The sequence below is a fragment of the Aythya ferina genome, assembly GCF_964211825.1.
Source record: "Aythya ferina genome assembly, contig: HAP1_SCAFFOLD_211, whole genome shotgun sequence".
In the NCBI taxonomy this organism is placed as follows: domain Eukaryota; kingdom Metazoa; phylum Chordata; class Aves; order Anseriformes; family Anatidae; genus Aythya; species Aythya ferina.
In genome coordinates, this window is record NW_028181322.1 from 127,799 (window position 1) to 139,403 (window position 11,605).

At 60.2% G+C, this 11,605-nt stretch overlaps 2 long non-coding RNA genes across 4 annotated transcripts; both read left to right on the forward strand.

Annotated features, from left to right (window-relative positions):
* The first annotated feature begins 280 nt into the window (after positions 1-280).
* On the forward strand, positions 281-8,647 carry LOC311428965. Of its 3 annotated transcripts, XR_014687970.1 has the most exons (8): positions 281-293; positions 479-608; positions 1,017-1,108; positions 1,216-1,290; positions 6,594-6,654; positions 7,050-7,152; positions 8,389-8,454; positions 8,622-8,647. It is a non-coding gene; the product is annotated as an uncharacterized lncRNA (long non-coding RNA). The 3 variants fall into 3 exon arrangements; XR_014687971.1 differs by lacking the exon at positions 8,622-8,647 and having other exon boundaries at positions 8,389-8,596; XR_014687972.1 differs by lacking the exons at positions 281-293; positions 479-608; positions 1,017-1,108; positions 1,216-1,290; positions 8,622-8,647 and adding an exon at positions 5,605-6,355 and having other exon boundaries at positions 8,389-8,596.
* Positions 8,648-8,656: 9 nt separating this feature from the next.
* LOC311428966 lies at positions 8,657-10,210 on the forward strand. Its single transcript, XR_014687973.1, has 3 exons — positions 8,657-8,694; positions 9,835-9,964; positions 10,144-10,210. It is a non-coding gene; the product is annotated as an uncharacterized lncRNA (long non-coding RNA).
* Positions 10,211-11,605: the final 1,395 nt, after the last annotated feature.

Sequence of the window (11,605 nt, forward strand, 5' to 3'; positions counted from 1 at the left end):
ACCCCCATTTGAGGAGTCTCACCTCGGTACCTCCCCTTGAGGCCCTGCAGGGAGTTACTCCAGAAGTCTATCTCTCGCTCACACTCCCTGATGGCAGATTTAAAAAAAGAAACAAAAAACAAACAAACAAAAAAACATCACAGCTGCTGCTGTGCCTGCTCTCTTCCTACTTTCTTGTGCTTTGCCCCTCCCCTTTACAACTTGATTGGGTTTGGGTGCTGGGCGGGGCCAAAAGGTATATGAGCCCCAGGCATGGCATTAGAGAGCTCATTCTGCCTGGGCTGCTCCTTGGAGTAAGTGCTTTGTTTTTCCTTCAGTCAGTTGCAGGGTTGTTTAGGCAGGCTGGAGTCTATGGATTTCTGGATTTTAAGTGCTTGGAATTCACTTAATAGAGGAATATTAAGTAGAGGCTGCTGGCTCACTGTTTTTTGGGGTGGGGGGATACTCTTCTGTTTTTGATCTATATGTTAATCTCTAGATGTATACACCCACATGTGTAACTCTCCAGAGGACTAAAACCAGCTTGATTGCATGGTACAAGAGGCTCAACCACGTAGGTGCAGTATTACCAAGAGACTGAGCAGGATCACCTTTTTCATCTGCAAAGGGTAATTCTGTGGCTACCTCTGTTGGAGCTGCTGTGCATTCATGGCCTTTTGGCATTTGTTGACTTTAGGGTGTTTATTTATTTATTTTTTCTTCTAGCTCTGGTCTCTGTGTTTGAGTTTTCTGTAAGGAGCTATACTGTTTGCATGTACATCGTGGATATGACCTTCTCTCTTTGTTTCTTGTAGCTCAGGGCATAGGCACGGAAACATGAATGAGGCATGATGGTGAGTGGATGTCAGTGGGGGCTCTGAGTTTTTTGGTGGACTGTGTTAGTCTGCTTCTAGAAACACCCCAGTTCTCTTGTCTGCACTCTGCATTCTGTTGCACTAAGTCATATAAATAAGTAAAGAAACCACAGCTACTACTCCCCCTCTTTCTGGTTTTTTTTTTTTTTTGTATTTTCCCAGGTGATTGGCTTCAGGTTCCAGGTGGGACCTAATGGTAACTGAGTTGCAGGTATGCCATCAGAGAGCTCCTTCTGCCTTGGCTGCTCTTTGGGGTAAGTGCTTTGTTTTTCCTTCAGTCAGTTGCAGGGTTCTTTAGGTGGGTCAGAGTCTATGGACTGATGCATTTTCAAGTAGAAAAGGGTACGCATGTCTTTTTTAGGTGGCAACTGGCAGGATCTGTCACAGTAAGGCAATCTAGTAGTAGGTGCTTCTATTGCATGCAGCTCTTCCTCAGGTGAGTAATTGTTATAGCAGTGTTACAGATAGTATGGTGATGTTACTTTGTGTGTTTGCTTTGTGGTTCTGGGTCCCTTATGATTTTGGCAGAATTACGGGGCTTTCTGTGAGTCTTTGCCTATATGTCAAATCTTACCAAAGCCACAACGTTGGTGGAAAAGTGATGGAGCATGGTGGAAAAGTGATGGAGCATGGTTTAGGAGAAATGTGTCATGGAGGCTCCCTGTGTGAGCATGTATATGAAAAACGCAGCAGTGGGCATGTAAAGGGTAGTCTGTTTCAGGTCTAGGGACAGTTTGTTATATTTTTGGATCTTTTGCTTGTGGGTTTGCTTGTGGGTTGAGTCTATAGATCTTGCAGCCTTCTAGGCTTTAAGTGCTTGGAATTCACATATTCGATGTCCTTTTATGAGGGGTTGTCAGGTACGTTGTTTTTGGGAAACCGTGGGGTACAGTTTCTTGACCGCATAAGTGCAGTAGTGCCTAGAGAGTGAGCCGGGCACGTTGCGGCGCGGCGCCGCCCGGGCACGTTGCGGCGCGGCGCCGCCCGGGCACGTTGCGGCGCGGCGCCGCCCGGGCACGTTGCGGCGCGGCGCCGCCCGGGCACGTTGCGGCGCGGCGCCGCCCGGGCACGTTGCGGCGCGGCGCCGCCCGGGCACGTTGCGGCGCGGCGCCGCCCGGGCACGTTGCGGCGCGGCGCCGCCCGGGCACGTTGCGGCGCGGCGCCGCCCGGGCACGTTGCGGCGCGGCGCCGCCCGGGCACGTTGCGGCGCGGCGCCGCCCGGGCACGTTGCGGCGCGGCGCCGCCCGGGCACGTTGCGGCGCGGCGCCGCCCGGGCACGTTGCGGCGCGGCGCCGCCCGGGCACGTTGCGGCGCGGCGCCGCCCGGGCACGTTGCGGCGCGGCGCCGCCCGGGCACGTTGCGGCGCGGCGCCGCCCGGGCACGTTGCGGCGCGGCGCCGCCCGGGCACGTTGCGGCGCGGCGCCGCCCGGGCACGTTGCGGCGCGGCGCCGCCCGGGCACGTTGCGGCGCGGCGCCGCCCGGGCACGTTGCGGCGCGGCGCCGCCCGGGCACGTTGCGGCGCGGCGCCGCCCGGGCACGTTGCGGCGCGGCGCCGCCCGGGCACGTTGCGGCGCGGCGCCGCCCGGGCACGTTGCGGCGCGGCGCCGCCCGGGCACGTTGCGGCGCGGCGCCGCCCGGGCACGTTGCGGCGCGGCGCCGCCCGGGCACGTTGCGGCGCGGCGCCGCCCGGGCACGTTGCGGCGCGGCGCCGCCCGGGCACGTTGCGGCGCGGCGCCGCCCGGGCACGTTGCGGCGCGGCGCCGCCCGGGCACGTTGCGGCGCGGCGCCGCCCGGGCACGTTGCGGCGCGGCGCCGCCCGGGCACGTTGCGGCGCGGCGCCGCCCGGGCACGTTGCGGCGCGGCGCCGCCCGGGCACGTTGCGGCGCGGCGCCGCCCGGGCACGTTGCGGCGCGGCGCCGCCCGGGCACGTTGCGGCGCGGCGCCGCCCGGGCACGTTGCGGCGCGGCGCCGCCCGGGCACGTTGCGGCGCGGCGCCGCCCGGGCACGTTGCGGCGCGGCGCCGCCCGGGCACGTTGCGGCGCGGCGCCGCCCGGGCACGTTGCGGCGCGGCGCCGCCCGGGCACGTTGCGGCGCGGCGCCGCCCGGGCACGTTGCGGCGCGGCGCCGCCCGGGCACGTTGCGGCGCGGCGCCGCCCGGGCACGTTGCGGCGCGGCGCCGCCCGGGCACGTTGCGGCGCGGCGCCGCCCGGGCACGTTGCGGCGCGGCGCCGCCCGGGCACGTTGCGGCGCGGCGCCGCCCGGGCACGTTGCGGCGCGGCGCCGCCCGGGCACGTTGCGGCGCGGCGCCGCCCGGGCACGTTGCGGCGCGGCGCCGCCCGGGCACGTTGCGGCGCGGCGCCGCCCGGGCACGTTGCGGCGCGGCGCCGCCCGGGCACGTTGCGGCGCGGCGCCGCCCGGGCACGTTGCGGCGCGGCGCCGCCCGGGCACGTTGCGGCGCGGCGCCGCCCGGGCACGTTGCGGCGCGGCGCCGCCCGGGCACGTTGCGGCGCGGCGCCGCCCGGGCACGTTGCGGCGCGGCGCCGCCCGGGCACGTTGCGGCGCGGCGCCGCCCGGGCACGTTGCGGCGCGGCGCCGCCCGGGCACGTTGCGGCGCGGCGCCGCCCGGGCACGTTGCGGCGCGGCGCCGCCCGGGCACGTTGCGGCGCGGCGCCGCCCGGGCACGTTGCGGCGCGGCGCCGCCCGGGCACGTTGCGGCGCGGCGCCGCCCGGGCACGTTGCGGCGCGGCGCCGCCCGGGCACGTTGCGGCGCGGCGCCGCCCGGGCACGTTGCGGCGCGGCGCCGCCCGGGCACGTTGCGGCGCGGCGCCGCCCGGGCACGTTGCGGCGCGGCGCCGCCCGGGCACGTTGCGGCGCGGCGCCGCCCGGGCACGTTGCGGCGCGGCGCCGCCCGGGCACGTTGCGGCGCGGCGCCGCCCGGGCACGTTGCGGCGCGGCGCCGCCCGGGCACGTTGCGGCGCGGCGCCGCCCGGGCACGTTGCGGCGCGGCGCCGCCCGGGCACGTTGCGGCGCGGCGCCGCCCGGGCACGTTGCGGCGCGGCGCCGCCCGGGCACGTTGCGGCGCGGCGCCGCCCGGGCACGTTGCGGCGCGGCGCCGCCCGGGCACGTTGCGGCGCGGCGCCGCCCGGGCACGTTGCGGCGCGGCGCCGCCCGGGCACGTTGCGGCGCGGCGCCGCCCGGGCACGTTGCGGCGCGGCGCCGCCCGGGCACGTTGCGGCGCGGCGCCGCCCGGGCACGTTGCGGCGCGGCGCCGCCCGGGCACGTTGCGGCGCGGCGCCGCCCGGGCACGTTGCGGCGCGGCGCCGCCCGGGCACGTTGCGGCGCGGCGCCGCCCGGGCACGTTGCGGCGCGGCGCCGCCCGGGCACGTTGCGGCGCGGCGCCGCCCGGGCACGTTGCGGCGCGGCGCCGCCCGGGCACGTTGCGGCGCGGCGCCGCCCGGGCACGTTGCGGCGCGGCGCCGCCCGGGCACGTTGCGGCGCGGCGCCGCCCGGGCACGTTGCGGCGCGGCGCCGCCCGGGCACGTTGCGGCGCGGCGCCGCCCGGGCACGTTGCGGCGCGGCGCCGCCCGGGCACGTTGCGGCGCGGCGCCGCCCGGGCACGTTGCGGCGCGGCGCCGCCCGGGCACGTTGCGGCGCGGCGCCGCCCGGGCACGTTGCGGCGCGGCGCCGCCCGGGCACGTTGCGGCGCGGCGCCGCCCGGGCACGTTGCGGCGCGGCGCCGCCCGGGCACGTTGCGGCGCGGCGCCGCCCGGGCACGTTGCGGCGCGGCGCCGCCCGGGCACGTTGCGGCGCGGCGCCGCCCGGGCACGTTGCGGCGCGGCGCCGCCCGGGCACGTTGCGGCGCGGCGCCGCCCGGGCACGTTGCGGCGCGGCGCCGCCCGGGCACGTTGCGGCGCGGCGCCGCCCGGGCACGTTGCGGCGCGGCGCCGCCCGGGCACGTTGCGGCGCGGCGCCGCCCGGGCACGTTGCGGCGCGGCGCCGCCCGGGCACGTTGCGGCGCGGCGCCGCCCGGGCACGTTGCGGCGCGGCGCCGCCCGGGCACGTTGCGGCGCGGCGCCGCCCGGGCACGTTGCGGCGCGGCGCCGCCCGGGCACGTTGCGGCGCGGCGCCGCCCGGGCACGTTGCGGCGCGGCGCCGCCCGGGCACGTTGCGGCGCGGCGCCGCCCGGGCACGTTGCGGCGCGGCGCCGCCCGGGCACGTTGCGGCGCGGCGCCGCCCGGGCACGTTGCGGCGCGGCGCCGCCCGGGCACGTTGCGGCGCGGCGCCGCCCGGGCACGTTGCGGCGCGGCGCCGCCCGGGCACGTTGCGGCGCGGCGCCGCCCGGGCACGTTGCGGCGCGGCGCCGCCCGGGCACGTTGCGGCGCGGCGCCGCCCGGGCACGTTGCGGCGCGGCGCCGCCCGGGCACGTTGCGGCGCGGCGCCGCCCGGGCACGTTGCGGCGCGGCGCCGCCCGGGCACGTTGCGGCGCGGCGCCGCCCGGGCACGTTGCGGCGCGGCGCCGCCCGGGCACGTTGCGGCGCGGCGCCGCCCGGGCACGTTGCGGCGCGGCGCCGCCCGGGCACGTTGCGGCGCGGCGCCGCCCGGGCACGTTGCGGCGCGGCGCCGCCCGGGCACGTTGCGGCGCGGCGCCGCCCGGGCACGTTTCTCAGGTGGAGCTGTTGAGCAGGTGAGGTAAAGGAGCTGGGAACAGAGAGGTATTGCACAACTGTATGTTCCATCAGTAGTAGTCAGCGTTGTGGTGTTGGTGGGTATTAGGGCTGGCATGCTAGTGAATGCTGGTTCTCTGCGTTTACTGATGGGGATGAGCCTGTTTAAACTAATTCTAGTTGAGAAAGTTTCAGTTACTAGCTTGGTGATATTGTAAATCCCTTATTAAAACCTGCAGAAAAAGCAAAAGGGGATTCGTGCTTCTAGAATCACCAGAGATATCTTGTCTGCTCTCTGCATGCTTTTGAGATAAAGTTGATTTTAAAAAAGAAAGAAAAAAACCCAGCTGCTTTTCTTGCTCTCTTCCTACTTTCTTGTGCTTTGCCCCTCCCCTTTCCCAGCTGGTTTGGTTTGGGTGCTGGGCGGGGCCAGAAGGTATATGAGCCCCAGGCATGGCATCAGAGAGCTCCCTCTGCCTGGGCTGCTCTTTGGGGTCAGTGCTTTGTTTTTCCTTCAGTCAGTTGCAGGGTTGTTTAGGCAGGCTGGAGTCTATGAATTTCTGGATTTCTAAGTGGTTGGAATTCTAGATTTCTAAGTGCTTGAAATAGAGGGATATTTAGTAGAGGCTGCTGGCTCACTTTTTTTTTGGGATGGTGGCATATGCTCCTGTTTTTGAGCTATATTTTAATCTCTAGAGGTATAAAACCACTTGTTTTAGTCCTCTGGAGAGTTACCCCCGCTTGATTACATGCTACATATGGCTTGACAGTGTAGATGCAGCATTACCAAGAGACTGAGCATGGTTGTATCAGAGTCACCTTTTTCATCCGCAAAGGGTAAGTCTGTGATTACCCCTGCCAGGGCTGCTGTGTGTGCATGTCTTTTTGGCATGTGTGTGTGCATGTCTTTTTGGTGTGTTGTGTGGCCTGGGCAGAGTTTGCAGTGGCGCTGTGAGCGAAGAATCTCAGAGCTGGTGAGCAGCTGAAGTAACAGAGCTGGGAAGAGAGAGGTATTGCAGCAGGTACACTGTGGCTATGAGGTGCCTCAGAGTGTGCTTTCCTCTTGTCTTTGCAGGTGCTTTGTGCAGTCGTGGACAGGGAAGGGAAATCTTCATGTTACGAAGCTCTGAGGGAAGGTGAGTGTTGTCGGCCTGGTCATCCCTTATCCGAAGTGAAGGAAAGATTGTTTGGTGTTTGATTGCTTTGGCGTATAATCTGTTCTGCACCTAGATGTTTCTTTCTACGTAAAAAAATGTTTGAGCTATTTCCAGTTAAGCAAGTTCCATTTACTTGCTGGGGGCGGTATTGTCCTTTTAATATTCAAAGCTGCACCAAAAGCATGGGGATTGTTCCTTCTAGAAACACCCCAGTTCTCTTGTCTGCAGTCTGCATGCTGTTGAGCTAAAGCAGATTTCAAGAAAAAAAAAAAAAAAAAAAACAAAGAAAAACACACACACAAACAACAACAAAAAAACACCATTGGGTGACTTCTTGTGAACGCAGCGATCATTTAATCCCTTTGTTTTCCCAGGTGGTGTGGATGATACTGGCTGCACTGTTGGAGTTTGGATTTGGAGAGGAACACATGAGCACAATCATATGTAACATCAGAAGTAGTCAGCATTGTGGAGAAGGTGGGCATCATGGCCGGAGTGCTAGTGAATGCTGGTAGTCTGTTTTTGCAGCTGATGATGAGCCTGGCACTTGACTAAGATGACAATCGGTGCTTGTGCATTTCTTGAGGTGGAGGAACTTTACCATCCAGCAACCTGAGAGCTAAGTTGGGGGGCACCTGGTATTTGCATATCTGGGGTGGCTAATGGGAGCTGGGAGTCAGAACAGCGTGGAGCCAGCTGGCTGATAGACTTGGTGCCACTGTGAGGGTAGTTCAGGCTCGGTCACGTTCAGGCTGCTTGTGGCTGGGTCACCAGGCTAATAGAAGCAGCGGGATTATTTTGTAGCTTGAGTGCGTGTGCCAGGCATGACAGTTTCCTTCTGTTCGTCTGTCCTGTAGTGTTGCTTCTGCAATGTCTGTTCTGTGCTTCTTGGGTCTTGATATCCTCCTAGCTTTTTACACTGGACTGACTAGACATGCGACTTGATAGCGGTGCTGAAGGGCCTCAATGCTTGTTTTGTCATCATGACTCTGATCCAAGCACTTCTTGTCTTGCAGTTGCTGCTTGAAGTGCAGATCTGTTTCAGGTCTTGTGCATTGTATTCTGTTTGAGATCACATCTGTTTCCATCCTCACTCTTGAAGAAGTCATCTGGGCTGCATCAGGAGCTCTTGCTTTGGAATTGATTTCCTAAGTGTCTTCTTCAGGGGTTTTCACTCCCCATCCTTCTGGTCTCTTGTCTTGAAGGCAGGCTTTTTAGGCCTCCATCATCCCAGTTCTGGCAGTTGCTTCCAGTCTCCTGTCATGATATTTGAGTCTCTCCTTGGGTCTGCTACAGAGCACCTGTTCTGACTTGCTGTTGCCATAGGGCTTCCCTCTGGGGGTCGCTTTTTCTTGTGCATTGTGTTGTGTGTTTTGTTTGTAGTGTTTGTGGCGTGCCTGTGTGTATGTGTTTGGTCTGGAGCTGTCCTGCCTGGCAGTTAGTGATGGTAGCTAATGTCCATGGGTGTACTAATACATTGTCCGGGCTGTTTTGGCAAAGACATCCGGTCTGCCTCTGGGCATGTACTGAAGGGCAGCTGGCACAGTCATCTCTATGGTGTTTGGCAGATTTGGGGGGGAGGAGAGTAGTGCTGCTTGCGAGCAGCTGCTCGCATAGCGCTTGAACGGTGTGCTTGAGGAGGTCTGTCGAATCTTGAAAGCTTACAGATACGGGGTTTTGAAATTCTTATTTTTATTTCTTTCCTGTCCCCAGTAGAGTGTAAAGCTTTGGAGGAACCTGTCACAGGAAAGAGCTCCTTCTGGAACTGTCCAGCACTTGGTAGGCAACTCAGTGACTGGCTTGATCCCCTTTCCAGGTGCTGAGGCAAGGGGGCTGCTGTTTTGAAATGATAATATTGTAAATGGGGTTCCTTTGTGTTGTTGAGGGATGGGTGCTAATGCTGGCAGCTGAATGATTATCTTGTGACTGTGTTTTCCTTTGTTCAGGCTGAAACTCAGTATGTAGTCCAGGATGTCATGACCCGAGGTGCCTCTGGAGTGAGTGGTGTGATGAGCAGAGGTAGCTGTTATTTTTGGGGTGCGGTTGTCATTGCAGTTATTTTCTTACATCCAATCGAGTAAAATTCCACTTTCTCTTTTAGAGGTGCTATAAGTGGGTAAAGAGAACAGATGGAAGCATGTGCCATGTGGGGCAGGCAAGCGGCAGAGGTACAGGAGGGGATGAGAGTAACTGTCCCGAGGGCGCTGTGGCTTTTGCTCCTGCGATTGCTTTCTCTCCTGTTTATGAGGTGCCACAGACAAGGTGGGCTGAGATAGCCTTTAGAGTAGGAGGAAAGCAGGTCACTGGAATGCTGCGTGGTTCCTGAGAAAGGTGTTGTGTAGGAAAAAGGTTGTCTGGTGTGGCAGTTCCTGATGTCGGTCGTCTTTGGTAGGCAAAGAGGTGCCCGAAGCCCTGTCCTGTGTAGCCTGAGCACGCCTCACTGAGGATGAAGCCTGCTTTCCAGCAGTTTGCAAAACTGTTGAGGCTGAAATGCTGCATCTGTGTTTGGGTTGGGGTTGCACCTTGGTGAGTGTAGGGATGGGTTTTAAGCTGGTGCAGCGGAGGGCCTGGCCCCAGTGTCCTGTAGCGTGTTTTGACCCATCAGCATAGCCTTTGGTTTTCAGATAGCCTACTGAAGTAAGTGATTTTTCCTGTGAATGGAATGGAATTGATTTTGTTGGTGTATAATCTGTTCTGCTCCTAGAGTTTTCTTTAAATGTAAATAAAAGTTTGAGCTAATTCCAGCTGGAAAAGCTTCAGTTACATTCCAGCTGGAAAAGCTTCAGTTACTTGCTTGGTGGTATTGTCCTTTTAATATTAAAAGCCGTAGCAAAAGCATGGGGATTGTTGCTTCTAGAAACACCCCAGTTGTCTTGTCTGCAGTCTGCATGCTGTTGAGCTAAGCCTTATAAATAAGTAAATAAACCACAGCTGCTGCTCCTCCTCTTTCTACTTTCTTGTGCTTTGCCCCTCCCCTTTCCCAGGTGATTCCTTCAGTCAGTTGCAGGGTTCTTTAGGCAGGCTGGAGTCTATGGATTTCTGGATTTCTAAGTGCTTGGAATTCACTTAATAGAGGGATATTTAGTAGAGGCTGCTGGCTCACTGTTTTTTGGGATGGTGGCATACGCTCCTGTGTTTGAGCTATTTTTGAATCTCTAGATGAACCAACCCACTTGTGTAACTCTACAAAGGACTAAAACCAGCTTGATTACATGCTACAAGGGGCTTGACCACATTGGTACAGTATTACCAAGAGACTGAGCAGGGTCACCTTCTTCATCTGCAAAGTGTAAGTTTGTGATTAGCCCTGTTGGAGCTGCTATGCATTCATGGCCATCTGGCATTTGTGGACTTCAGGGTGGTTTTTTTATTTGTCTAGCTCTGGTCTCTGTGTTTGAGTTCTTATCAAGGAGCTGTACTGTTTGTGTGTCCATCGTGGATGTGACCTTCTCTCTCTATTTTTTGTAGCCCAGGGCATAGGCACGGAAACTTGAACGAAGCATGAGAGTGAGTGGACAGCAGTGGGGTCCCCGAGTTGTTCGGTGGACTGTGTTAGTCTGCTTCACCTGTTGGGCCGGCTTTGCAAGCGCCTTGCGACAGCAGAGTACGTCTCCTGCCACATTTCTGAGACCTGCCAGACATCAGCAGTTCCAGTTCCTGAAATGCTGGAGCTGCTCAGGGCGCAAGAGGAGCAGGGAGCATGATGCATCTCCTTGAGATGTTAGGTGAGCGAAGCGGTCGTACTGGGTTGGGGTACGTGGCTTTGGGGCTTCTTGGCTGTTGCAGTAGGGGAGGAAGGAAGAGGAGTGGGGAAAGACTGTTTTGTGGATCGTCACGTTTGTCTGTTCTTTCTCCTTGGTCTAAGCCCTATGACTTTGGCTCGGCACACTGAATGGAAGTGCTAAGCCTGGATCGGGAAGGTGAGTGGAGAAAAGGTGGAAAACAGGTATTGTTTTTGGTGTTGTAGTCTATTGGTGCGCCTCTGGGTGACTCCTCTTTTGCAGGGACGAAGAAGGTACTGGGAACATCCTAGCTGGCCTTTGTGGTCCACGTTGATGGTGGATTCTGAGCCCTGAGAATTAAGTCCGGGGGCAAATATTGTATGTTGGGGAGTGGTTGGCAGAGGGAGGCGGGGAGTTTTCTAGAGGGTATCTATCTGGTTTCAGAAGCGGAGCAGGTCAGTTGACTACGACTGTTTCTGAGGAGGTTGTTCTACTGGAAGAAATTTGGCTGGTGTGCTGGTGCCTGATGGCACTTTATTTCTGCAGGTGAAGAAGAGCCTGGTGCCTGAGGCAATGTCCTGGCTAGCGTTTGTGTTCCTTGGTGAAGATGGAACCTGCCTCCCAGCATTCCCAAGCTAAGTTGGGGGGCAAGTGCTATGTTTGAGTTGGGGTTGTGAATGCACCCATAGGGCGAGGGTCTGTGCTTCTAAGTCATTGCTTTGGATGGGGCCTTTCAGGATCGATCAGGTCAGGCAGAGAGATTATGTGTGGGGAGTTCTGTCACGTACAGTGTGAACACATGCCAGGCAGGGCAGTCCCAGTTTGTCATCTGTGTTCTGTGTTGTCTGTGCTGTACTGTGCTGTTGCTCTTGGTGTTTGGCAGGCCCTGGGGAAGCCATCCTGAGGGTACTGAACACTTAACATCATCAGAATAATGCTGATGTTCAATTGGGAGCTGAGCACCTCTCATCTTGCAGTGGGAGTTTAAAGGAATCACTTCTGTGTGTGTAATACTTTTTTGTATCAAACGTTTCTTGATATGATCAACATATGTTACATGCTCCTCAGGTCTTGATATCCGCATTTCCTTCTTCCACTGGACAGATTAGACGGGCAACTTGGTAGCCACACCGAAGTTCCTAAATGCTTGTTTCATCATCGTAGGGCTGATGCGAGCACTTGTCTTGCAGTCGCTGCTTGAAGTGCAG